We start from the raw sequence: 24945 nt of genomic DNA, 5'->3' as shown, positions 1-24945 counted from the left end.
AAAGTTTTCTGAAATCTGTCTCGTTTTAGAGATTATAACGATTTTTGTGAGATTTTTTTTAATTTATTAACTCAGTGAAAAACGCCTTTTTGGCTGCGACGTTGATGTGACGACCACGATGTGACTTGGGTTAACCTACTAATAGACATTAATATTTTAAAAGAAGCACGCAAAATGTATCTGTAAATTAAAAAAACTTTACTTATTCGTTCTTATGTTTTTGTTTTTCGCTAGAATGTAAAAATAAATAATTCCGAGCGAAGAAAACACACACAAATTTTATTTACCAAATTAGTATAACATTTTTTGTACCTCGGGAATGCATGGTAAAAATTTGTCGGGTTACTTGAACCCCCGGTGTATAAATGTTTAATTTGTTGACGTTTTGACAGCGTCTAACAAGAAGTTAAGGATATTATTGTTTGAAAAATTCATTCAATATCTAATTTAACGAATAATAAATTAATATAACTATTTAACCAATATTTTATGACACTCTTAATAGAAAATGTAGAAACGCCTTTATAGAAACAAACGGTTTATGGCACCCAAGTAAACATCTGATTCTGGAATTAACTTGTCATTCCCATAGACACGCCAGTATACAATTTAATAAGTCCCGACTCCCGTCTAATGAAATTTTATACTAATCACGACGTTCGTGTAATTTCAATCATTCTTGGCGCGAAATCCCTCATTAATTTGTGTAAACTTAAAAGCTTTTAGTGACCTGCGATCCCGAAAAGCCAAACACTTTGTCTAGTGGAAGCCAGAAAGTTCCATAATTTCTTTGCCGAGATAAGAGGCGAAAGTTCAGCAGGAGCAGAGATTTATGACATCACCGTCGCTCCTTTCACTAAATAATAAAAGGCCCGCTGTAAAACGCGGCGGGGGCATAAAAGTTTTACGTCCATACAACCCGTTTGTGTACGCAAACGGAGCATGTAGGGCGCAGCGTGCTAGGACAGTCTCCATGAAGAGTAATCAGAGTCGACACAATAGTCAGCTGGCTCATAAATCGTACGCCAACGCTCATTTCGCTGCCTGGCCCACGGCGCCGCGTAATGCGAGATTTGTTAAACTTTCATTACTAAATATTAATTTCCCTCATCTCACCAACTTTATTTTCCTTTATTAATCCTGAAAGCACGCTCGGCTGTCCAAGTGTACATCAATCATGCATCTTTTATTTAGAAAGTATTTACGATGCATGGGAAAAAGGCAAGGAAAACTAGAGGTGTTCGATTTTACTTACCTTTTTTTATACTACGTCGGTGGCAAACAAGCATACGGCCCGCCTGATGGTAAGCAGTATCCGTAGCCTATGTACGCCTCCAACTGACATTCGCTGTGCTGTGCCCTACCACACAAAGCAAGATGACATTCACAATGGCCATACCTCTCTTTTGGACGTAGTTTAAGAATGTACCCGGGTCCGGGTACCTACATGCTAGTTCGTGACATAGACAGTTGTGTAAATCGATTTTCCATCAAAAGCCATCATATCTTATAAACAACAAACACAAACGACAAATTCAAACATTGTAGAACTACATAATTTTTATTTATCACGAAACCCCTTAACAATTAAAAAGGGGTGGAAAAATTCAACGACTGTAACGACTTTTTAGCGGCTGTTATTCATAAACCATACTAAATTCCTGTATGGCCTTTTTGATTCATCAGAATGACAGATAGTTTTATGACCAGAATATATCCACTTCTATGTTTAATTAAAATCCATAAAATTGTAGATAAGGTGTGTTACGAGTTGATTAGGCGACATTTTTCAAATTCTCTTCATAATCTTCATGACGCAAGCATCGCATAGTTGTTAGCATTGCATTTTTTTCATAAATTGTTAAGTTACGAATTTGTAAAAAAAATATCGAAAAAGCAGGTCACAATAAAATTTTAATTTCACCCACAGTACATAGTATAATAGTCATAAAAGTAGATTTATAAAGTAGTATTATGAGCCCTTAGAAAAGATTTAAAATATTAAAACTAGATGGCGCCATTCAAAAAGAATATGCCCAAAATGATTTTATCGGCCCGATTCGAACTTCAAGATACGTCAAATATTAGGTCTACATACGATATGGATCGGATATGGCAGTGCCAAAAGTGACGTTTCTGTTTGAATAAAAAACAGAAAGAAAAAGTTGGATTTCACGTTCAGAAGTCATAAAATCAGTAGGTGAAGGGTTTTATAAGTATAACCCCTAGCCGCCATTGCAATTTTGATTTAGCTAAAATGTAAAAATAGTAAAAATGCACACGAGGAAAGCGGGGTAGTATGGAGTTGGTTTGTCTCAATTATTTACTAGTCTCTGGTTACACGTAAGTCTACAATTCGTTTCATCCACGATCACGATCCTCAAATCTAACCTTTAATAACATGACAATACAAGTCAAGGCACGTGTCTTCGTGAATGACACGATCTACACGGGGCTCACGAGGAACCCGACAGATTTTAACCACGTACTTCTGAGGCCAAAAGAAAGAAAAAATGTTATATGAGTTTCACTAAATTTCGCCAAAAAAAAATTATTATTATTTTCAAATTTTAAACGTATTTGTACATAAAAAGTTAATGTTATGTTGAAACTGGCACTGAATTTTTTTTTTACGATTTTTTTTTTTAAAACTAGTTCTTGCAAAGGTTACATGTCACTTTTTGACTACGCCCCATAATGGCATCATCGCGATCAAAAAGGCGTTTTGCGCTAAGTTACGATAAGAAGATGTTTTTAGGGTTCCGTAGCCAAATGGCAAAAACGGAACCCTTATAGATTCGTCATGTCCGTCTGTCTGTCCGATTATGTCACCGCCACTTTTTTCCGAAACTATAAGAGCTATACTGTTCAAACTTGGTAAGTAGATGTATTCTATGAACCGCATTAGGATTTTTGACACAAAAATAGAAAAAAAACAATAAATTTTGGGGGCTCCCCATACTTAGAACTGAAACTCAAAAAATCTTTTTTCATCAAACCCATACGTGTGGGGTATCTATGGATAGGTCTTTAAAAATGATATTGGGGTTTCTAATATCATTTTTTTCTAAACTGAATAGTTTGCGCGAGAGACACTTCCAAAGTGGTAAAATGTCCCCCCCCCCCCCCCCCCCTCCGTAACATCTAAAATAACAGAATGCAAACTTCCACTGAAAATTGGTTTGAATGAGATCTAGTAAGTATTTTTTTTAATACGTCAAAAATTTAAAAAAAAATTTTTTTTTCGTCAAACCCATACGTGTGGAGTATCTATGGATAGGTCTTCCAAAATTATATTTAGGTTTCTAATATCATTTTTTTCTAAGCTGAATAGTTTGCGCGAGAGACGCTTCCAAAATGAAAAAAATTGTATCCCCCCCCCCCTCTGTAACTTCTAAAATAACAGAATGAAAAATCTAAAAAAAATATATGATGTACATTACCCTGCAAACTTCCACCGAAAATTGGTTTGAACGAGATCTAGTGAGTACTTTTTTTTAATACGTCATAAAATTTTAAAAATAAATTTTTCATCAAACCCATACGTGTGGGGTATCTATGGATAGGTCTTCCAAAATGATATTGGGGTTTCTAATATCATTTTTTTCTAAACTGAATAGTTTGCGCGAGAGACACTTCCAAAGTGGTAAAATGTCCCCCCCCCCCCCCCCCCTCCGTAACATCTAAAATAACAGAATGCAAACTTCCACTGAAAATTGGTTTGAATGAGATCTAGTAAGTATTTTTTTTAATACGTCAAAAATTTAAAAAAAAATTTAAATATATGATGTACATTACCCTGCAAACTTCCACCGAAAATTGGTTTGAACGAGATCTAGTGAGTACTTTTTTTTAATACGTCATAAAATTTTAAAAATAAATTTTTCATCAAACCCATACGTGTGGGGTATCTATGGATAGGTCTTCCAAAATGATATTTAGGTTTCTAATATCATTTTTTTCTAAGCTGAATAGTTTGCGCGAGAGACGCTTCCAAATTGAAAAAATTTGTGTCCCCCCCCCCTGTAACTGCTAAAATAACAGAATGAAAAATCTAAAAAGAATATATGATATACATTACCCTGCAAACTTCCACCGAAAATTGGTTTGAACGAGATCTAGTGAGTAGTTTTTTTTAATACGTCATAAAATTTAAAAAAAAAAATTTCATCAAACCCATACGTGTGGGGTATCTATGGATAGGTCTTCAAAAATGATATGTAGGTTTCTAATATCATTTTTTTCTAAACAGAATAGTTTGCGCGAGAGACACTTCCAAAGTGGTTAAATGTGTGTCCAAAGTGGTAAAATGTTGAACAAGATCTAGCAAGTAGATTTTTTTTAATACGTCTTAAATGGTACGGAACCCTTCATGCGCGAGTCCGACTCGCACTTGGCCGCTTTTTTACATTGGTATTAACTCTGAAACTAGGCGAAATGCATAAAAGTTTATATGACATTTTAGTCTCTAAATGTGATCAGTAATACACTGTCTCTGTAAAATCTTTTGGGGTCCTCGTGAGCACCGTGTATATTCACAATTTGTTTAACAAAAAAGCATCAGCAAAATATCAAATTACAAAAGCAAAACAATCTGTCGAATTCTTTGTACTCACAAAGCTTTATTTTGATATTATCTGTTTGACATCGGATGATTTTTATATTCAAACAACTCCCGATAAAGCTACTGAAGTTAAGATCACTTATCTATCGGTTTTACATTGTAAGTTTTTGTGTGAGTCATATAATCAGATACGAGGAAACGCACAACATGCATTTCAGTGAAAAACAATTCAGTTTGAAATATATTAAAAACTGTCTTAAGTGGAACAAAACATTAGAAAACGAGCCGTTCGTAATGAATAAAAATGGCAAAAAAAAACCTGTTGATCAAAAAACTAATTTTACCCATTACAAGAAAAAAAAAAACTCGCCAAGAGCATGTCGGGCCATGCTCAGAGTAGGGTTCCGTAGTTACTCTTCCGTCACAATAAGTTAAACTGGAGCTTAAAGTATGGTAGATTGTTAACCAAGGGATGAACTGTGGGTGTACGTCTTTTTACTATGAAGGGGAAACTTTTTGCGATAACTCAAAAACAGCTAAAGTGATCATATTCACTATAGTTTTAGTTTATTGTCTTTCTTAAGTTCTACTTCTAAGATTTTTTTCATATTTTTTGGACCTATGGTTCAAAAGTTAGAGGGCCGGGGACACATTTTTTTTTTCTTTCGGAGCATTTATCTCCGAATATATTCACTTTAACAAGAAATGTTTGTTGAAGACCCCTATTAGTTTTGAAAGACCAACCAACCATATCCCACACTGTAGGGTTGAAGCAAAAAAAAATGTTTTTCCCCACTTTACGTGTAGGGGAGGTACCCTAAAAAAAATTAAATTTTTAGATTTTATTGTACGACTTTGTCGGCTTTATTGATTTATATATCCATGCCAAATTTCAGCTTTCTAGCACTAACGACCACGGAGCAAAGGCTCGGACAGACAGACAGACAGACGGACATGGCGAAACTATAAGGGTTCCTAGTTGACTACGGAACCCTAAAAAGCGAGCTTTTTCAAGAATAGGGCGTAAGTACTCCCATCTTAAGAACCGGCAACGCATGTAACCTTTCTGGTGTTGCAGGTGTCCATGGGCGACGGCAATTGCTTACCACGAGGCGATTTGTCTGATCGGTTGCCTCAAAAAATACGTTAGGCATTTTTTCTTCGAACAATATTTTTCTGCACTTTTGCTTTCAGAACAATGCATCAGGATACATTTATTTTATTTGGTCAATATGGGCAATTGTTCGATCCAATGCGCATATAATATGGCCCTACGTAAATTATTAATTTAAAAAAAAATCACGTTACGTATTTGATCGAATTTTTGTCATAGATACCATCGTCCACACTGTTAACTGCCCATCGGTGGACCTTACTACAAAAGACATAAGGTCCACCGATGGACAGTTAAGAGTGTAGCTCTTTGCACAATTAGTATGAAACAAAGTGAAAAATATCCGTACCTTTATCAATATTATGGAGACTTTACGATGAGAACAGTAGCAATGAACATAATAAAAGATGCATTCCTTATCCTGTAGTTGTGATCGTTCCGTATAGGTCATTGTCCATTTACGTATGTAATAGGAAAAAAAAAATATGGTTATTAAAGCGAAATCTTCGGATATGGAGCCCAAATAGTTAAGGAAAGTCTTGGAAGATATTTCTTGTTTAGCTATCCTTCAGACTTAGCTAGTTAAAATGCATACTATAGGTATCTGATGAAAAAACTTTATTTGTCTTATAATAAGAAGTGTTTCCATTGCCACTTAGTCTTTTTGTGCTACGTTGTTTTAGTTATATTATAAACTAAATTAGTAGTTTGGGTTTATGATGCCTGATAACAAGCATAACTTTTATACATGGTACATAATTATAATGAATCATAATATATATTTAATAAAATAAATTAATTGATATGACGAATATATCGTACTAAATCGTAGCAATTAATTTTACGTTGACCTTCATAAAGATGACATTAGGATTAATAATTACCAAGTTCAGTTTTGTGTACGACCGCCATCCCTTCTGTGGCATTATCTAGCGATCGGAGGCGCGGCTGATCGCCGGGACCGCGGCGACCGCGCGGTGACAAACAACATTCGTGCCCGACATTTATGCGATGTCATGCCCCTCAATAGAAATGCTTCGATTTACGTCCCTCCCTCACTCTTTACTCGGACGTCTTTTTTATTCAGTTTGGTTGGTGCCTTGCACAAAAGTGGTTACCTGATGGAAGCGAGCGTCGGATCAATTTTAATTGGATTCCATTTTGTTTATTGGGAAATGCGCACAGTTGAAACAACGTTTTTAATAAAGTACCTTCTTGGTTAAATGCCAATTGTAAATGAATACTCGTTCAAAGACATTGATCACGTTGCAAAATTGGTCGGAGCTTTAGTTGAGCGATATTGTTTCATTTCATCCACGAAATTTTAAACATCGATTTCACCTAAAGGTTATCTTCTAACTCTAAATGTTTACAGGGCTTCAAACAGTTCAATTAATTTTAGAATGTCATACCACCAACTATAAGACAAAGCGATTATGGGGCTTAACTAACAGCATTATGACGGAGCTTGTCTGTCAAAAACAGGAGATGTGGTTAGAATAAATTAATAGACATTGACAATAGTTGGAGTGTAGTCGGTTGTTCGAGGGCTCGCTGCAATCGGGTTGAAACGAAGACAATGCGTTCACGCTACGGTGGCAGTAGGGAGGCATTTGTATGCGTAATAGAAGATCGAATTTCGTATTTGTTCGTGGGGTCGTTAGCAGCACCTTCGCGCTTGTTTATAAAGAAAACAAAACCCTTTACCGCGACTCGCGAGGGCGCGGCGGTGAAGCCGAAGCCGTACCAAGCTTAACTACGCCACAATATGATTACATTAATATTAGTCGAGCATCACATTCGAATCTCAAATTACGCTTTTAATCACGAGCCATGCGTTCAATCAACTTTTTTTCCGATACATATAAATACTCTTGAAGTTAGTTTAACAAACATTGGTAAAGTTTTTTACTCCACGTCATCACGTTGAACACCTGATCTAACGAGGAATTTGAATGTCGGAGGATCACAATGCTTATAGATTGTCCGGGAGATAGGACAGCATAGCTAGAAGTCGATCGCGCGTGAACGAGAGTCACGCGCCAAGAGCTTGGTATCCACACGTCTGGGTTGTCGGTTTGTTCGTTTTGCTGTAAGGCGCTAAGCTTTCGAACTATAGGACGATATGGGGACGCTGGCGTCGAGATTTACAGATTACATACATATTTGTTATTATCGATGATAGATCGATGATAGCTTTGATACATTTTAAAGTTTAATTTTATCTATTGGCGATATCACAGTCGAACAAAAAAATGTGTAGTGTCCACTTCCGCTAACCAATAATTTAAAAAAAAACAGAAAGTGCGAGTTCGTTTTACTCGCGCACCAAGGGTTACGTACAAACTTTGAATAATTCTCTATCATGTAAACCGATTTCATAATTGGTCTGTTATTTGAAAAAAGATGTCTTTTTTGTAATCTCATAGAAATTTCAAATGTAATAGACACACCTAAATTTTGTTAAGTTGCAAACTGAATTCGGAAATGTTTTTTGTATATAAGTATGTACTTATCTATATATGTACTTATGTATATCGTCGCCTAATAGGACCCATAGTACAAGCTTTGCTTAGTTTGGGGCTAGATCGATTTGTGTAAGATTGTCCCCATTTTTATTTTTTATTATTTACAATGTTCTAGTACCTACATTGTGCAATAAGAGAGATACCTATGGGCAACATTGTAAACGACAATCAATGGAAACCTAATACGCTATTAAATCATTCAAATATAACATTTTATTCATAAACAAATAAATAAACGTTTGACTTATAACCTTCTTGGTTCATATGACTTACTAGTAGTGACGTAATTTTAAAATAAACTCCCTAGGGATCTTTTGCTATTAATCCCGCTAAACCTGCGTAAATCACTAGTTCGCTTTATGACTGTAATGAAAACAATGTGTGCTTATTATTATACGTCAAAAACTTACTTGTTACGTTACTGGTTAATTAATAACATAAATTAATATAAATATACCTAAATATGCCCCGTTTTTTTTTTCAGATTTGAAATTTTATAACCTCAAAAGTAGTGGTAACATTTTTATCCAAGATTAAACCCGAGTAACTATTTACTGAATTATAGTGTCGTTTACATATTATTGTACCGCAATATTAGATATCATAGGAATCCTAGCCACTTTTGAGGTTAGAAATATTTGAATTCTAATCTTTAAAAAAAACGGAGTATACTAGCCTCATGAAACTCTTCAAGCGCTTTGAGATTAAAAGTAGGTACGTCTTCGAGTTCTAACAGCCAGCAGTTCTAATTACAGTTTCTACAATACTTAACTCCTTAGATTATATTACATTGTGCATGGAACCTGATTTGAATAGTAATTACTTATGCTTAAATTACTAATTTCCTTATTCGATGTTGATGTATTGCATTGATATATTGCTATTCTTCCCTCTTAAGGGTAACCGATTTGACCCTTATGCATGTTCAGCGAAAAATTAATGGTATCTGATATATTTGAAGTCGGTGCCAAACTAAATCTTGAAACCGTCAACACACTCTCGAACCTAATGCTGGCCCTGGTGCAGTTCGATGAGCTAAAATATAAAACGGATAATATTTATTTTATACCTTTTAAAGTCGGTTTTTATAGGGTTTTTTTTCAGTTTGTAGTTTTGAGGTTTTGTTACGTGTGGCGTTGCGAGAGTTTCATGGCACGATAGTTAAACAAAGTTTGCTACATAGTGAAACACAACATTTTTCTCCACTATTAAAATACTAACTGTAAAATTGTAGACATCAAATCCAAATGACTATATTTCATATTTGTTATTCAAAATCATCACTTCAAAGTAAATTCCACCAGCCAACATGAGGAAACAACTCTAAATTTGCATTTAATTACTTTTCATCACACTTGCTCGAATAAGATCTTATTTCATGCAGGTATACTGAAGGACAAAGGCCCATATTGTTCCCGCGGGAGTTAGGGAGTGTGAAATAAAAAGCTTTAACTCCCTAGGGAGTTGTAACTTTTTTTATTCTTATGTCACTTATTCATACAAACCAAGAAGCATAAATGAGTTTTACTTTTAAAATACTGATGTTAATAATTTCGTATTTTAGTTTATGTTTAAAATTATTTAATTTGATTAATTTAAGAGCCGTTTGAAATATTTTTACACAATTTTCAATCGTGGCTGAATGCCGAATAGGTATGTGCCTCGATGCCTAACCTGTCAAGAAATTACAAAATGGCGGACGAATGTTTGATACGTCACCGTATTTAAAAATTATTTCGCTTAAAATTTAGTTTTTTCTTCGCAAGTGCGTTGAAAAACATTGTGTGTAACTCCGGGGGTAAGAATATTGCAAACTCGGGTCTTTGATTCCCTCCAGCCTCCAGGCTGTCGGGAATTACCACCCTCGTATCCAAAATTTCACTTACCCCCCTCGTTGCACAATGTACTATTGCCACTCTTGTGGAATCGGTTTTTTTAAAATAAAGTACTTAGGCCTTTACGAGCTGGTGGTTTCTGCTCAAGGTTTTGCTTTACAAGTACGTTTTTTCGCTTTTTTACTATAAATAAGCAATTCATATTTGGTTTTAATTGGATTTGTGGACAATTTCCATTCTGATATTTAACTCCCCATTTCATAAAAAAAACGATACTATTACCGAAATCGTTTATTGAAAAATAATATAAAACTTTATATTTAGTCATGTTTTTTATGTGATAAAAACGTGGGATAAATGATGGATTAAGAAATCTGTCTGCTACTAAACTCATGCGTATAACTCAATGGATAAAGTAAACAAGCATAAAGCCTTTCATAGAATAGTTTTAGGAAATTCGAAAAAGCGGGCAAAGTTGGCTAGTTTGACGGTAAGTAAAATAAATGTTTCCTGAACAGATTCTGACTAGGGCTTGCAATCCGAGATTCCGGAATCTCGGACCAATTTTCCCATATTACAATTCCGGAATTGAGACCACTGAATATCGAAAATTCCGGAATTGGATTTAAGTATTTTAATATGATTTTATTACGTTTACTACTGAAAATCGTTAAGACTGAAGTATAGCAGTATGCATAACATGCCGCATTAACCATCGATTTTTAGCATTAGAAAGAATGTGAGCGATATTGACATGTCTTTTTATTGAACAACGCGTTTGAAAAATAAGTCAATATGTAAAAATTATAAATCTTTCATAAGTTAAGAGGCTGTCAATACCTTAAGCACGCACACTGTCTATTTGTATCGGAGTAAATGAGATAGCACTGTCGCATGTTACTGATGGGCCTGGGCAAGGGAATAATAAGAAAAATATTTAAATAAAAAAAGTGGATTAGTAGTGTAATATTTTACTCAATAGCGGTTTAGATAGAAATGTTTTGAAATTGTGATTTTAATTGCAGACCCATAAGTCAAAACAATAAAGACATAGAACCGTTTAATTGTGATTTTAAGACCAATCTTTGCAATTATTTTCTATCGAGCCGATTTCGTTCAATCATGTATCGAGTACAACCACGGTCTTTGAAATATAATTAATATGAACATATATTTTTCTTACTTGACTAAAACAAATAATCTTTCTTAAAAAACTGTTTAAGTAACATCAATTTCAAGGACATTGGGTGTTGACAGCCTCTTAAAGTTACTTATTTTCAAAAAGCGTTATTCAATAAAAAGACACGTCAAGATTCGATTGTTTACCTTTATTATAATGCTAAAAACGAAGTATAAAGCAAAGCCATACATTTTTACTTGCCCAGAATCCTACCTACGCGAAACTTTAAATAAATAAATATTATAGGAGATTCTTACACAGATTGACTAAGTCCCACGGCAAGCTCAAGAAGGCTTGTGTTGTATTTAACTTTTAAATTAAAATGTATAAATATTTTATTCACAATTCAGAAAGAAGTTTCCTTAATGAAAGATTCTGAATTAGAAACTAGTAAGGAAAAAACCAAACTAGAAAAGCGTAACGTTTAAGTATGGTTTGCATTAAGTCTAAGAGCCATTACAGTTATTATTTTAAACTTCATAAAAAGCAATCAGGGTTTCTTTTTCTCGTCCGGCGGTAATGAAGCGCTACTAAAATAATTGTAATCATTTAGCCCATTGGGTTTAATCTTAATAAGGCTTGAGTTATGGACACTAGTCGGCAATGTACAAAGGTAATAGGTATGTCTAAATACTTTACATAGAACAAATAATCGTTATATATACAATAAATGCCCTTACCGAGATCGGAACCCCAGGACCTTCATCTTCGTAAACAGAGCCACTACCTATGTACAAGGCTACGCAGCCGTCATATTAAGACATTGCATAAAATTAGGCATCAAATAGTTTTCTAGCATCCGTATTCCCCAAATAAACACGCCGTATCATTGAAGTGGATAAAAGTGACTATAGTAATAATGTGCTAAAATAAGAGGTGCAAAGACGGCACTACTCAATTTATTGATATTTCTCGACTAATAAATACTTCAAATTAATTTCCATTGAATAAATAATATTTTATTTTTTAATATAGCTAACTTGATTATATTTACAATTATTTTACACATATTATGATCAATCTAAGCCTAAATTTAAATTAGCCTGAGGCATTGCTCCCAGGACGCTGGCCGCGTTCCCCTTCTGCACGGTGAGGCTGAGTTTTTGTGCAAAAAATGCGCCAGGTCTTAGGTCGCCAGACACCCAGTTTGGTAGAAATTTCTTTTACTAGTTTTTTGGTGTCTGACGACTAAGGACCGAAAGTTTCAATCGCAAGTGCGGCAAATACATAATTACTTTTCAAAAATGCATATTTGCGACACTTGGCAATTTCCATTAAAACAATATTTTCTTTAATAAACGTAAAGTATCAGAATTTCACATTTTTTTGTTGTTTTTTATTAAAAAATCTAATAAAAATATGGTGAACCCCAATTCCGGAACCAGTTCCGGAATGCCTGAATTGGGACCCAATATCGAATATCAGTTCCGGAATTGGAAACCGTCCGATATTGCAAGCCCTAATTCTGACATTTTTGTCCGAAAACATAAAGAACATCATAATAAATACATTACAACGGAATGGAGTAAAGCCAATCGTTTTCCCTATTATTTCCCCGATCTTTCGTTCGCTGCATACAGTTTAATATGCAGCGGCCTTGTAGTAGTAGTGTACTTTTAATGAGATCAGCTGTAATTCCACTTGCACCCTTGAGCGTCCCAGCGTCCCTCAACGTGCATACGTCGTGTCAAGATCACGTCGGCGTAGCGTCGCGCCGCCGCGGGTGACACGAACCTGCCCCGCCCGCCCCCGGCCCGCTGCCACCCTCAACCCTCCTACCACGCATGCTCCAATCATAATCCGTTTAGGGATGTCATTTGTCGATTAAGATTTATCTACAAAGTCAAAATTAAAGTTATTATTATTCAATTAACAACACAGGTAAGCTTTCTTGCTTCAACTGGTGAGTAATTATATCACTATAAAAAAAACGTTTTAAATACATGTGACAGTTTCTGGAATAAAACGGTGGTTAGATTTCAAGTAAATACTAGAGAAGCTTTCATACATCTGTCGGAGTAGCTGACAGAGTTGAGCTTGACGGTGGATGTAAATGGTGGATACTCTTAACTCGATAGCTCGACATGGGATAGGGCGGCATTATCCTGTCGCGTAGATTGCGCGCGCATCGGCGTCGCGCGGAGGGCATCAAACCGCCTGCGGAGGGCGCCCGGTCCGCGCGTGTTCCGTGCCGGCTCGTGCTCGCGCGGTCATTCCTCACGACGCCTCCATCGGCGAGGTGCGCTCCGTGCGCTCCGCGGTCACTGACCGATACCTTCACAGACCCGCAAATCTGACCTCCGCCCTCATAAATATAACGCGCCTTGCGATCAGAAGACTTGACGGCCCGAACGCCACACGATATCACATGCACTGGCAGGTAGCTTCGACCCCGGCCCTCGGTAGCGTGATATCCAGCAATATTTTTCTAAACGACGCAATATACCGACCCACCGCTTCTGTGTCTGACTTTAATTTGTTCTTTATTGTTTTTGGTGTTTATTGTTTCCTTAAAATGTGCTTTCATTGTAGTCAAATTACATGGGAAGTTGTGTAAACTGTGAGTTACGGGCCCGTCATATATCACGCGCGTGAGTTTTTGACGGTACAAAGTTTTGCTATCATTATTTAATGGCTGCGACCGTGAGTTGGATGCATTCGATTCCATGTTCATGTCATCACCGATTCATTATTATCTTGTGAATGGTGAGTTATCTTTATGGGACCAATTACAAGGCAATCGAGTGTTGATTGGAGGCGATGTTGTTAATTTTAGAATGAAATATAAATAATATTTCATTTATACCATTTCGACCGGATGTTTTTATTAATTGAGTATGGAATTTAAATCCATGGATGAGTTTAATTGGATCTTTTAATTGGCGACATGTAGCCGATATCTTTATTCCGCTTTATTTTAGTAGGTATATCGCAGATCATATATTGAATAGTACAGGCACCCTTCATAATCTCTTTTCTTGGCAAATTAAAAAAAGTCATGAGTTCACGTCTCTCTTGCGCCAAAAAAAATGTAAAAAGATGGTGTAAAACTATGTTTCTTGTAAGATAGATTGGCAAGAAAAGGGCTGATAACGCGTGTCGGAAAAGCGTGTCGATGATGACCCTACCTCCAATACCGGACAATTTATGAATAAGAAATGAGTTTAGGAAACTTTTAATTGTAGTGCAATAAGGCATTTTCAACTGTAGCAATAGACAGGTACCTGAAAATTATGATGGGCTCGTATGGAATGAGAGCGATTCTGAGGGTTTTTGTTTTCAGTAGGTACACTACAAATATTTACACGTGAACTACGAGCATTTGATGTATTCAATACTATGGTCTCTACTCAAATATCAGATATACTTAATGGATTCAATACAATTATACTTATATTACTTATACACATAATATCCATATAAATCATCTGGTAGTGCCAATTCCAAGGAATAATAAGAACTATAAAAAACACTTTTTCTCTTTTCTGATGGTTTGGATTGTTTTGCTCAAAACACTGTCTATCATACCATTATACTCGTAATATATCACTTTACTGGTTCTGCACAAATATGCATAGAGAAGATAATGATGGCACAGAAAAACATTACCTTCGCCGATATAAATAAAACACGATTAGCAATGCAATAAAATTAACCTGCCATGTTGACTCGAGTCCCACGATGGCGACTTTACTATACAGCGAGAACCTGTCCGCGCGATAAAGTCGCTAACGGCAACTTGAACTCGGACCCCGGACATCAATTAGGTTCGACTTGTTCTCGCAATTATGTGCTCAAACTAAATTGCTTCAAGATTCGTCGATCGCGCTAATGGCTCGCCGAGCCCCAACGACACAGCCCGCTAGTTCACACGCATGGAATCCATCATAATTTTGTTGACTCATTGTCCGTTTTACATTAGATCCCGTCTCGGAGGCTTCACCTCCGTGTCACGTGTCGCGTCACAAATGATACGCCACGCACACATTGTCGTGCCGTGTCGGGCGCCGCGTGGCCTAATGTCCTGGGCTAATGCGGCTGCGGGCCGACAAGAGGACAATTTCCGGACCCGCCCTACCTTCCCGCCATTACGCACTAGAAACAATTCCCTGCCCATTATAATCATTAATGACGCCGCGGTGCCATTACCGGCTGCTTAAACATTGATTTTCTTTTGTCGCTTTTATTTACCTTAACTCCTCGGAGTCAATAATTTAACTGGTCATGAAACTTTAAAGTACCTAAATTCATTTTCAAGAATTTGCCTTTTGCATACTTAACTCATAGCTATCTCTATCTACAGTATACATATACAAGTCGAGAGTACGGTTTTTATACACGAATGTTACAAGAGAAAAATAATATTAGGTATTTAAAAATTCGCCAAATTGGAACTTTCCTTAGAAAAAGACATTGCAATTAATTTAACGTGCGGACGACGAAACGCTCGTCGCTGACAGATGCAGGGCTAATGACAAATTAACCGTTAAAAACTCTCAGAAAGGCAGCGCGTCGGGAAAAAGTTGAAAATAAAAAAGCCACTAGCCGGCGCTTTTATCTCCGGGTGTTTCGCGAAGACAGTATTTGTTTTGAACGACTCGAAGTAGACTCGCGGCTCTCCAAACAACTCCGGCCGCGTCTGTCAGATCTAATCACCGCTTATCCTCGCTTTGATCTCTTTTCACTCCATTTTTGTTTTCAAATGCATAAATCACCAACATTGTTATCACCCTTATAACAGTTCCATAATAAATTCAATAAAGTTTTTAACAACCAATAAGCAGAGAGTTAAACAGATTGTAGAAGTCCATTGTTTTAAAGCTCAGTAAATGGGGTTTATCATACAAACCACTGCATCCAGTTAATATTTCTTTTATTACATCAATACACCGTATTAACTAAGAACAAATCGTACATAATATCGGTCGACGGCATTCCGCCAAAATCTGACAGTTCTCTATATAAAACTAAAATGACCATAAACACAACAACCAAAAAGTATAAAGCCCGGTGCATACTACACGTTATTATCAGTATAAGGCCACATACAGGATATTAACTATTGTGATGCTTACAGCTTCGGCCATCCTTTTTTTTAAAAGTGAGCCCTCTCACTAAAAGTAATTATAAACATTAATAACAACAGCAATATATCGTAACACCTTTATCGATATCAAAGATAAACATTCACAACAACAGTATTTGTAAACTTCTACACAGTACACTTCTTATGCACAGTATGGGCTCACGTGAATCAATCATAGCCAATAGTAACCTTTAAGCTTATTGAGAAATAAATCTTAACGCTTAACATGCTTGAATCTGAGATCATGTAAACAGTCATTGAATACAACCAACACCTGGTAGCATTAACAGCCTTCTTTAGATAGTCTTTCAATATATGAACTAACTTACAATCATGGTCTGCTCTAGGCAGTCTGCCAAAGTATAAACCAACCTCAACGATCACAGTCTGCCCTCAAGGCCTGATCTAAACAATTTGGCAAAGTATAATACATGATCGTAAACAATCACAGTCTGCACTCAAGGCCTGCTCTAAATAGTTTGACAAAGTATACTACATGATCATAAACAATCACAGTCTGCACTCAAGGCCTGCTCTAAACAGTTGGGCAAAGTATAATACATGATCATAAACAATCACAGTTTGCACTCAAGGCCTGCTCTAAACAGTTGGACAAAGTATAATACATGATCATAAACAATCACAGTCTGCACTCAAGGCCTGCTCTAAACAGTCTGGCAAAGTATAAATACATGATCATAAACAATCACAGTCTGCCTCAAGGCCTGCTCTAAACAGTTTGAAAAAGTATATAACATGATCAGAAGCAATCACAGTCTGCCCTTAAGGCCTGCTCTAAACAGTTTGGCAAAATATAATACATAACCACAAACAATCACAGTCTGCCCTCAAGGCCTGCTCTAAACAGTTTGGCAAAGTATAAATCAACATCAAAAATCACAGTCTGCCCTCAAGGCCTGCTCTAGGAATTTTAACAAAATATAACACATCATAAACAATCACAGTCTGCCTTCAAGGCCTGCTCTAGACATCATTCCAAAGTATAAATTGTTATAGCCTGCTCTAGACTTGACTGGTCTAGACAGTCTGCCATCACGGCCTGCTCTAAAAGACAAGCTGCTATCAAAGCCTGTTCTAGACAGTCTGCCAAAACTCACACCTAATCATTTTAATGATTTAATTTGTTAGGGCCTGCTCTAGACTAGATTAGTCTAGACAGTCTGCCACAACGGCCTGCTCTAGAAGACAGGCTGCTATCATAGCCTGTTCTAGACAGTCTGCCAAACCTCACACCTAATCATTGTAATGATTTAATTTGTTATGGCCTGCTCTAGACTAGATTCGTCTAGACAGTCTGCCATCACGGCCTGCTCTAGAAGACAGGCTGCTATCATAGCCTGTTCTAGACAGTCTGCCAAACCTCACACCTAATCATTGTACTGATTTAATTTGTTATGGCCTGCTTCAGACTAGATTAGTCTAGACAGTCTGTCATCACGGCCTGCTCTAGAAGACAGGCTGCTATCATAGCTTGTTCTAGACAGTCTGCCTTCAAGGCCTACTCTGGGCAGTTTGTCAAAGTATAAACGAATATAATGAATCAGGCAACAAGGCCAACTTCTTCAATTTCAACATTTATTCAGCAAATAGGCCACAAGGGCACTTTTACACGTCAACATGGAATTTGCATACAATTAAAAAAAACACATCAACAATTATAAAATACAACTAACCGCAAATATAAATTCAAACAAATTACAAGTATCTCATATTACAAGTACCTTAACAGCATATATACCTACTTATGGCCTCTAGACAGTCTGCCATCAGGGCCTGCTCTAGATAGTCAGCCAAAGTATAAACTAACATAATAAACAGTCTGCCATTACGGCCTGTACTAGACAGTCTGCCAAACTGACCAACCCAACCAACCCAACACTCAGAGACTCTCGCTGGTCAGATGCAGATTGCTATATCCTGGACACGGCGTGTATAGTACGCCGGTTTCTCACTCAGCGGCCCTGGCCATCGGCAGCTTGCACCCTGCCCCACTGCTGACATCACCATGTAATAGCTTAACCTTCTTTGCTTTAGTCAGCTCTTGCTGCGAGACCCTCGCTTATCATCAACTTCATTCGTCCAGCCAGGTTACCAGCGTTGAAACATAAAACAAATAAAAATGTTATAATTATTGGCAGTAGCAAAGATCGTTTTAGTCACAGTCATCATTAACAATGAACATTTTATAAGCCATAATTATCGACACAGTCGATCATTATCAACATCATCAGTCGTTACTATAATATACCTAATCATCATCTATATTCTATATCGTCATCAAAGTCGATCATCATCATTCAGTCATTATCATCTTCAACATCATCAATCGTTACTATAATATACCTAATCATCATCTATATTCTATATCGTCATCAAAATCGATCATCATCGTTCAGTCAAGCATTATCGCCGACATTGTCATCGAAATCACCCAGCTCCGTTATCATCATCGATTTGGTCAGTTATTGACCGTTATAGACATCGAGGCAAACACCGTCGCTGACACCGTCACTGTAGACGACATGTTCAGTCATATACATCATCATCGTTATCGGAACTCTGTTGCCTAAGATTTTCCTTAGGTACCTGATTTACTCATAGGTGCTGAAATCGTAATCAGATGTCACAACATTAATTAAATAAAATGACATAAATATTCAATCAATTCATCAACACTGAAAATAATTACTATTAAAACGTGTTTTTTTTTGTTCGTTGTTACATCCGGTTATTGCCTATACTAGTGATGACAACACACTTCATGGCGAAAATGCAATCACTAATTTTGTGTTTATTAAACACGGTTGTTTTGCCTAAATATTTTTAATATCACCCACTTATTTCTTGTCATCACTGTACCTTCTGTCACAAAATCATGTGTGTCTTAATCTTTGTTATCTACTTTTAACTTCATTCACATAACTCACTCTGGTGTGTATATCCTTTGTTTAGGTCAATCACACAGTTCTTCACAAAACCATACTAAAATGTCTTAGTAAATAATTGGTGTTACCTGTTGTATTCATCAATTTTACATTTTAAGTCAATTTTCAATGACAATCCTGTAAGTCTTGTCTTTTCAAAGGAACACTGATTTTGTTAGCATATTAATTTTATATAAATTGATTTTCTCAAACTTTACAATGTTTTTATATAACTAAGTAAAGTGCTTTTACCTTTGTAAGACACTTTCTGGTCGTGTCCATTACTTACACCTTTACCTACTTTTTAGTAACCTGAAATTTAATGATTGAATACCACTAACTGTTAAGTTTATTAACCTGAACCTGTCATACAATAATTATTTCAGATTCACCCTTAAAGCAAATGAAACTATAAGTCACTAATAAATTGTATTTCATAGCAACAATTCATGATTTCATTCGTGATTTGTTATTGGATTGTACAGCTGCATTATTTAAATTTTCATACCTAGTAACTTTAAGAAAAATAATACAACATTCATTGACTTATAAATTTCTTCATAAAGATGGGACTTACGGGCACCCAGTATGGTGCCAGCACAGCGGTGTCAGTGAATGCGAGCCAAGCGTGCACTCCAAAGTAACTATGCGACTGATGCAAACTCATCAACCATCAATGTGCATTGTAGCAATCGAACTAGGCACACCAAATGAGAATGTTCGGTTATATGAATGGGCATATCTTTACTTTTGAAATCTTTGACAACACTAATATTTTCAACAATATGACCATGTGTGTTGACAGCACAGAAAAGTAATCTGTTCACTCAATCCTGTTAAACTAATGCTTTTATAGGCAGAATTTGCACTATGCTATTTGCATAATGCATAAAAAACACACAAACATAGATAAATACTGCTTCTCAACTATGTAAAGGTATTAAGTATTATATATAGTATTAATAGAGCTACAAGAATTCTAAATAAAAATACTTGCATGATGTGAAATGTCAAAATCCAAAACGGGCCCGAGACATCAACATCATATTCCCTGAATGATAATAATGATGCTTTGAAATTGTAATTTATATTTTGGCACCGTAGAGGAACATGACAGCAGTAAATTGGTGCAAGTCTGTTTTACAATATAAAATGGTACTTAATATCATTAATGATATTAATTTAACTTCCTTGGTTTGTATGTGAGGTGTGAGGGTTAATACCTTCGCTGCAGCATTAAGTGTAACTAACCATACTTTGTATGGGGTCTTTCAACCACCTACCGCAGTGAAGATGTCAAGTCTGGAATAATATCCCTATAGTCCAATATGCAAAATTTCCATACTTACATCAAATGATATCTAAAATTTCCAAAAATTCAGAACATTTATTTTCATCTTTAAATTGTATAAGTACCTATGTAAATATTTCTCATATACAAAATTAGATTATTGTGATGCTACATTTAAAACAATATTATGAAAAAGACATGAAACTATCAGTATCATTTCATATTTAAAAATCATATAGTGTGTGTGATTCCATTCATTCAGTTTTGTTTCTATTTGCCTCTCTTTAAATTTCCAGATAAATAATTTTCAATATACTTAGCAATGATAGGCAAGTAAATGCTTATACCTATATCATTCAATATCTTCAATTAACTTTTTTCTTTTGAATTTTCCCATATGAGTACCTAAAACCTAAATAACTTTTATAAATAAATAATTTGTTTGTTATCAAATCATAAACGAATTCATTTGTGTATTTTATCCAAAATGATTTAAATGATTTTTATTAAGATTCTATTGAGACCAAAGTAGATAGAAGTATATTTTAATGAGTGTGCTGCTTGCTAAAGGCCTCCTTTAGCTCTTTTTCTTTAAAACTATCATGGGCCACTGTCCTACAATTCTAGCCCGCTGACAGATTAAGTTCTTCCTCTCATCTTAGTTATACCATCATTCCATCATAGCAAAAACCTCTAGGATACCAATCCAATACCTTTTTTTTGTTATCTCTTAACATATATAAGTATTATATACTCATGCATAATTAAAAAAAACCTTTCATTGCCATTAGTCCATCCAAAAATAGTAATAGTCAACATTCAACTTACAGAATGTCATTATACAACTCAGTGTTAATAACTAGATTCACTGAGCACTTGCACTGCACAATGCCATCCTTACCGCGTTGCCTTCCTTCATAACCATGTCACAGGCTCTTAAGTATGGCTCTTGTCTCACCAGAAAGTTGATGGTTGATTGCTTGCGCTTGCATTTTCGAGATCTACTCTCATTGTATTCCGTCTCATCTCACAAAACCGAAAACAAACAATGACAAGAACACGGGTTAATAAATAGGTCAATACCATAGCAAATGTATGTAACTATGTACAGTACATTGAAAATTTAAAACAAAACTTTTGATTTATGCAAACGAAACGAACTGTCAATCGTTCTCTTTAGCGAGCAAAACAAACAAGCTAATGAAATCTTGTATCATTTATATACTATCAACTCAACTGTTTCGACTATGAAACAAACATTTAAAAGACCAAGCAACTTACATTTTTATGCACCTCTATACAAGTGAAAATAAATTAAGTGCATCCAATATCTATGTGGGCATTTGAATTCATAATCCCGCTTTCTGAGATGTAGAAGTCCATTGTTTTAAAGCTCAGTAAATGGGGTTTATCATACAAACCACTGCATCCAGTTAATATTTCTTTTATTACATCAATACACCGTATTAACTAAGAACAAATCGTACATAATATCGGTCGACGGCATTCCGCCAAAATCTGACAGTTCTCTATATAAAACTAAAATGACCATAAACACAACAACCAAAAAGTATAAAGCCCGGTGCATACTACACGTTATTATCAGTATAAGGCCACATACAGGATATTAACTATTGTGATGCTTACAAGATCTACAGTTCACTGAATGGATTGAATCCCCCGCATTCCTCCCACGATAATTAATTGTCTGCACAGCACATCATACAACAAAATGAGGCATAAAATATTAGTTATAGTTGAGCTTGGGAACGAGACGTGGCGTGCGTAATTACCCGACGAGAATGTGGCAAGTCCTGCGACCGCAGCAGCCTACCGTCCCCGTCACTAAACTGGGAATAAAGTGATCGGTACCCGCAACTCGTTAATTACACTTGGAAACTCAATAACATGCTCAGTGCAAATTTCGTTGTTAAATATCAAAGTTCCACAGTCAAAAGATCCTTTATTAGTTGCGAACATTAATCGTTTTACCGCTCGGTTTTCTAAGAACGCTGATGGTTGAACAAAGAGCGTTGAAACACTCCTTTCCTCGGGGCATCTATTAAACGGACAGGAATCGTTTCCCACAGCCCGGCTCGGCTCGTCACGGAATCAATATCGTCTTTTATCTTATGAGACGTGCTCCACATGCACACATGCTCACGTGCCGACACACCATCACACCGCGCACTGTCTAGGTTTGCTAACACAAGAGATAAACGAACAAGTACATGAGCCAACATAGCGATAATTAATCCAAATTTCTTCATATCTCGCGCGTGTTTGTTCTCGACCTTAAAACTGGGAAGCTTTAATTAAAGCTTGCTCTTCAAGTGTGATATTAGTCATTCAAAATAACAAACTCGCCGACTGTCGCTATACCTACTTACATTAAGATGTCATGAGTAGCCCGCAGAAAGTTTAAATATAAATTAACCATGTGGTATTTGCAGATGTCAAATTGTGATGTGAACTGATTCATTCACGCATTTTTTGTTCGTAAAACCTCCAACTTGCGCTAATTAAAATAGTTTCGTTTTTGTGGCACAGGCGGTTGACGGATGTCGAAATATATCTAGGGACGAACCCGATGATTCCAACGAACTAGCGCCTCGGTATTTAACTAGTGTAAATATACTGGCTAAAACGTATTACAACTATTTTTTTGTCAAGCAGATACGTGTTCAAGCGATATTATTATTTTTTTCGATGCAGTTCCGAAAAGTGCGATACACCGGTGCAGTTCCAAAAAGTCACAAGGTCGAGTCTTGTCCAAAGCGGTGAATTTTTCCATGTTTTCCCCTTAATTTGAGTAGTATCGCTTGCAGAGGTATCTGCTTTATTTTTATTTTTTTTAATATGGGTTAGCATATCGTTACTGGTAAATTCTTAATATAACTTGAGACTCCGTTGACGTTAAGATAGACCATTCCTACGGCGTGTAAACAAAAGGAACGAATGGAAAAATTCGCACACTTCTGGTAAAACCTCGGTAACTCCGTTGGTTAAGAGCGATTGAACCTGTGTTTCAAAAGATCGCAAGTTCGAGTTTGGCCCGAACGTAAAAATTATCAATTTTTACTTTAATTTAAAAAATTGTGAAACGTGTTTATTTAATCTACAACTACTTTCTTAAACTGGATAACAATTATCTTCATAATTCATATTAAAAGAAACGCTGCGTATTAACGCTGGTAATTATACCAGCGTTGCAATTCAACGTGTACGTTATCTTGATATTCTGCATGCAGCTTTAACAGAGCTAATCTGACGAATAACCAATCCATTGTATTGCCACTACTGGATTCAATATATTACCTACATATGCAGTTAGGCGAACTGCGTGCTATTGAACAGCAATGCGGTATGTTATTTACTCCGAGTCGGGCGTAACTAATACAAGTTCAAGTACAAGGACTAGCCTCACCATACATCAATCCTCTCAGGAATACATCACTCAGCCTGTGCGCCATGGGAAAACGTTCGGTCGCGATGCGCGAGCTTCCTACTTGCCTTATATGCACCGATAGCTATTGCACAAGCCCAGCAACGGCAAAAGTTTATTATTGTGTAAGATTGACTCTACAATAAATCAAACGTGTCAATTGAAATCAGAAAATAACTTGTGTCCTCAGGCTTCTCCCAGATGTCTATTACTGAATGTACAAAATTATGAAATCGTTATAATATTATAGCCTATTATACGACACCATACATAATGTTTTTAAAGTGAATTCAAGTTCTAAAACGCATTCTCCGACCCTGGTTAAAGCCCCGCTGATCCTTCCCCGTTCGCAATAGTTCTACACTCGCGGGAATATGCAATACGTACGGAGATATTTTACAGTTCCATTCAATTTTATTAGAATGATTAATGTCCTCTGCTTTTAAAGTTTCCAGTGTAAATCGCCCACTTAGCAATTTATAGCAAAATTTACAATACCTAGCAAGTGCTCGTAATATTAAATATACTATACTAACGATACAAGCTTGTAAAATATTATAACTGCTAGTTTTATTTCGAATCTGGCAGTCAGTTCCTGCAGTCTATCTAACTTATTCTATTAGGTAAATTCCAAAATCCCAAGTCAGTTTATCTTTTTTTATCTACGTCCTTGAATAAAGCTTACAAACTTAATTTGGTAGTAAGTTCAGCAACATTCACTTCATGCCCGTCAATAGGCATCCGCCGGAGCGGAAAGGCTCGAAACAAAGTTTTGTCACCGGGGCTTTAAATTCCCCAATGTTTGTCAAAACACACTTAAAGCTGTCAGGAGCGCTTAAATCAATTTATTATACAGTACTCGGAGACTCTTCGGCAGTTGGCATGTTTACCTACATGTATGTATGTATGTATGTAAATCTCGCGTTCGTTGCTTCTTCAAAAAGCCTCAAGGAAAAC

At 36.2% G+C, this 24945-nt stretch overlaps 1 protein-coding gene and 1 long non-coding RNA gene across 5 annotated transcripts in view; one reads left to right on the top strand and one right to left on the bottom strand.

Annotated features, from left to right (window-relative positions):
• Positions 1–13260: 13260 nt before the first annotated feature.
• The window catches only part of LOC133516860 (teneurin-a), a 93662-nt gene continuing 81977 nt past the window's right edge, over positions 13261–24945 (top strand). For 2 of the 4 annotated variants that reach the window (XM_061849867.1, XM_061849866.1), the window contains exon 1: positions 13261–13601. The gene's annotated coding sequence lies outside the window, so the exon portion shown is untranslated. Of the gene's footprint in view, positions 13624–24945 lie in introns of all 4 variants that reach the window. The other 2 variants (XM_061849868.1, XM_061849865.1) reach the window with 1 other exon arrangement.
• On the bottom strand, positions 16078–22194 carry LOC133516861 (uncharacterized). The gene is made up of 2 exons (XR_009799292.1): positions 21445–22194; positions 16078–18397 (listed from the first exon to the last, which is right to left on the bottom strand). It is a non-coding gene; the product is annotated as an uncharacterized LOC133516861 (long non-coding RNA).

The sequence above is a fragment of the Cydia pomonella genome, chromosome 4 (assembly GCF_033807575.1).
Source record: "Cydia pomonella isolate Wapato2018A chromosome 4, ilCydPomo1, whole genome shotgun sequence".
Lineage (NCBI taxonomy): Eukaryota > Metazoa > Arthropoda > Insecta > Lepidoptera > Tortricidae > Cydia > Cydia pomonella.
This window is presented reverse-complemented; position numbering and strand designations above follow the sequence as displayed.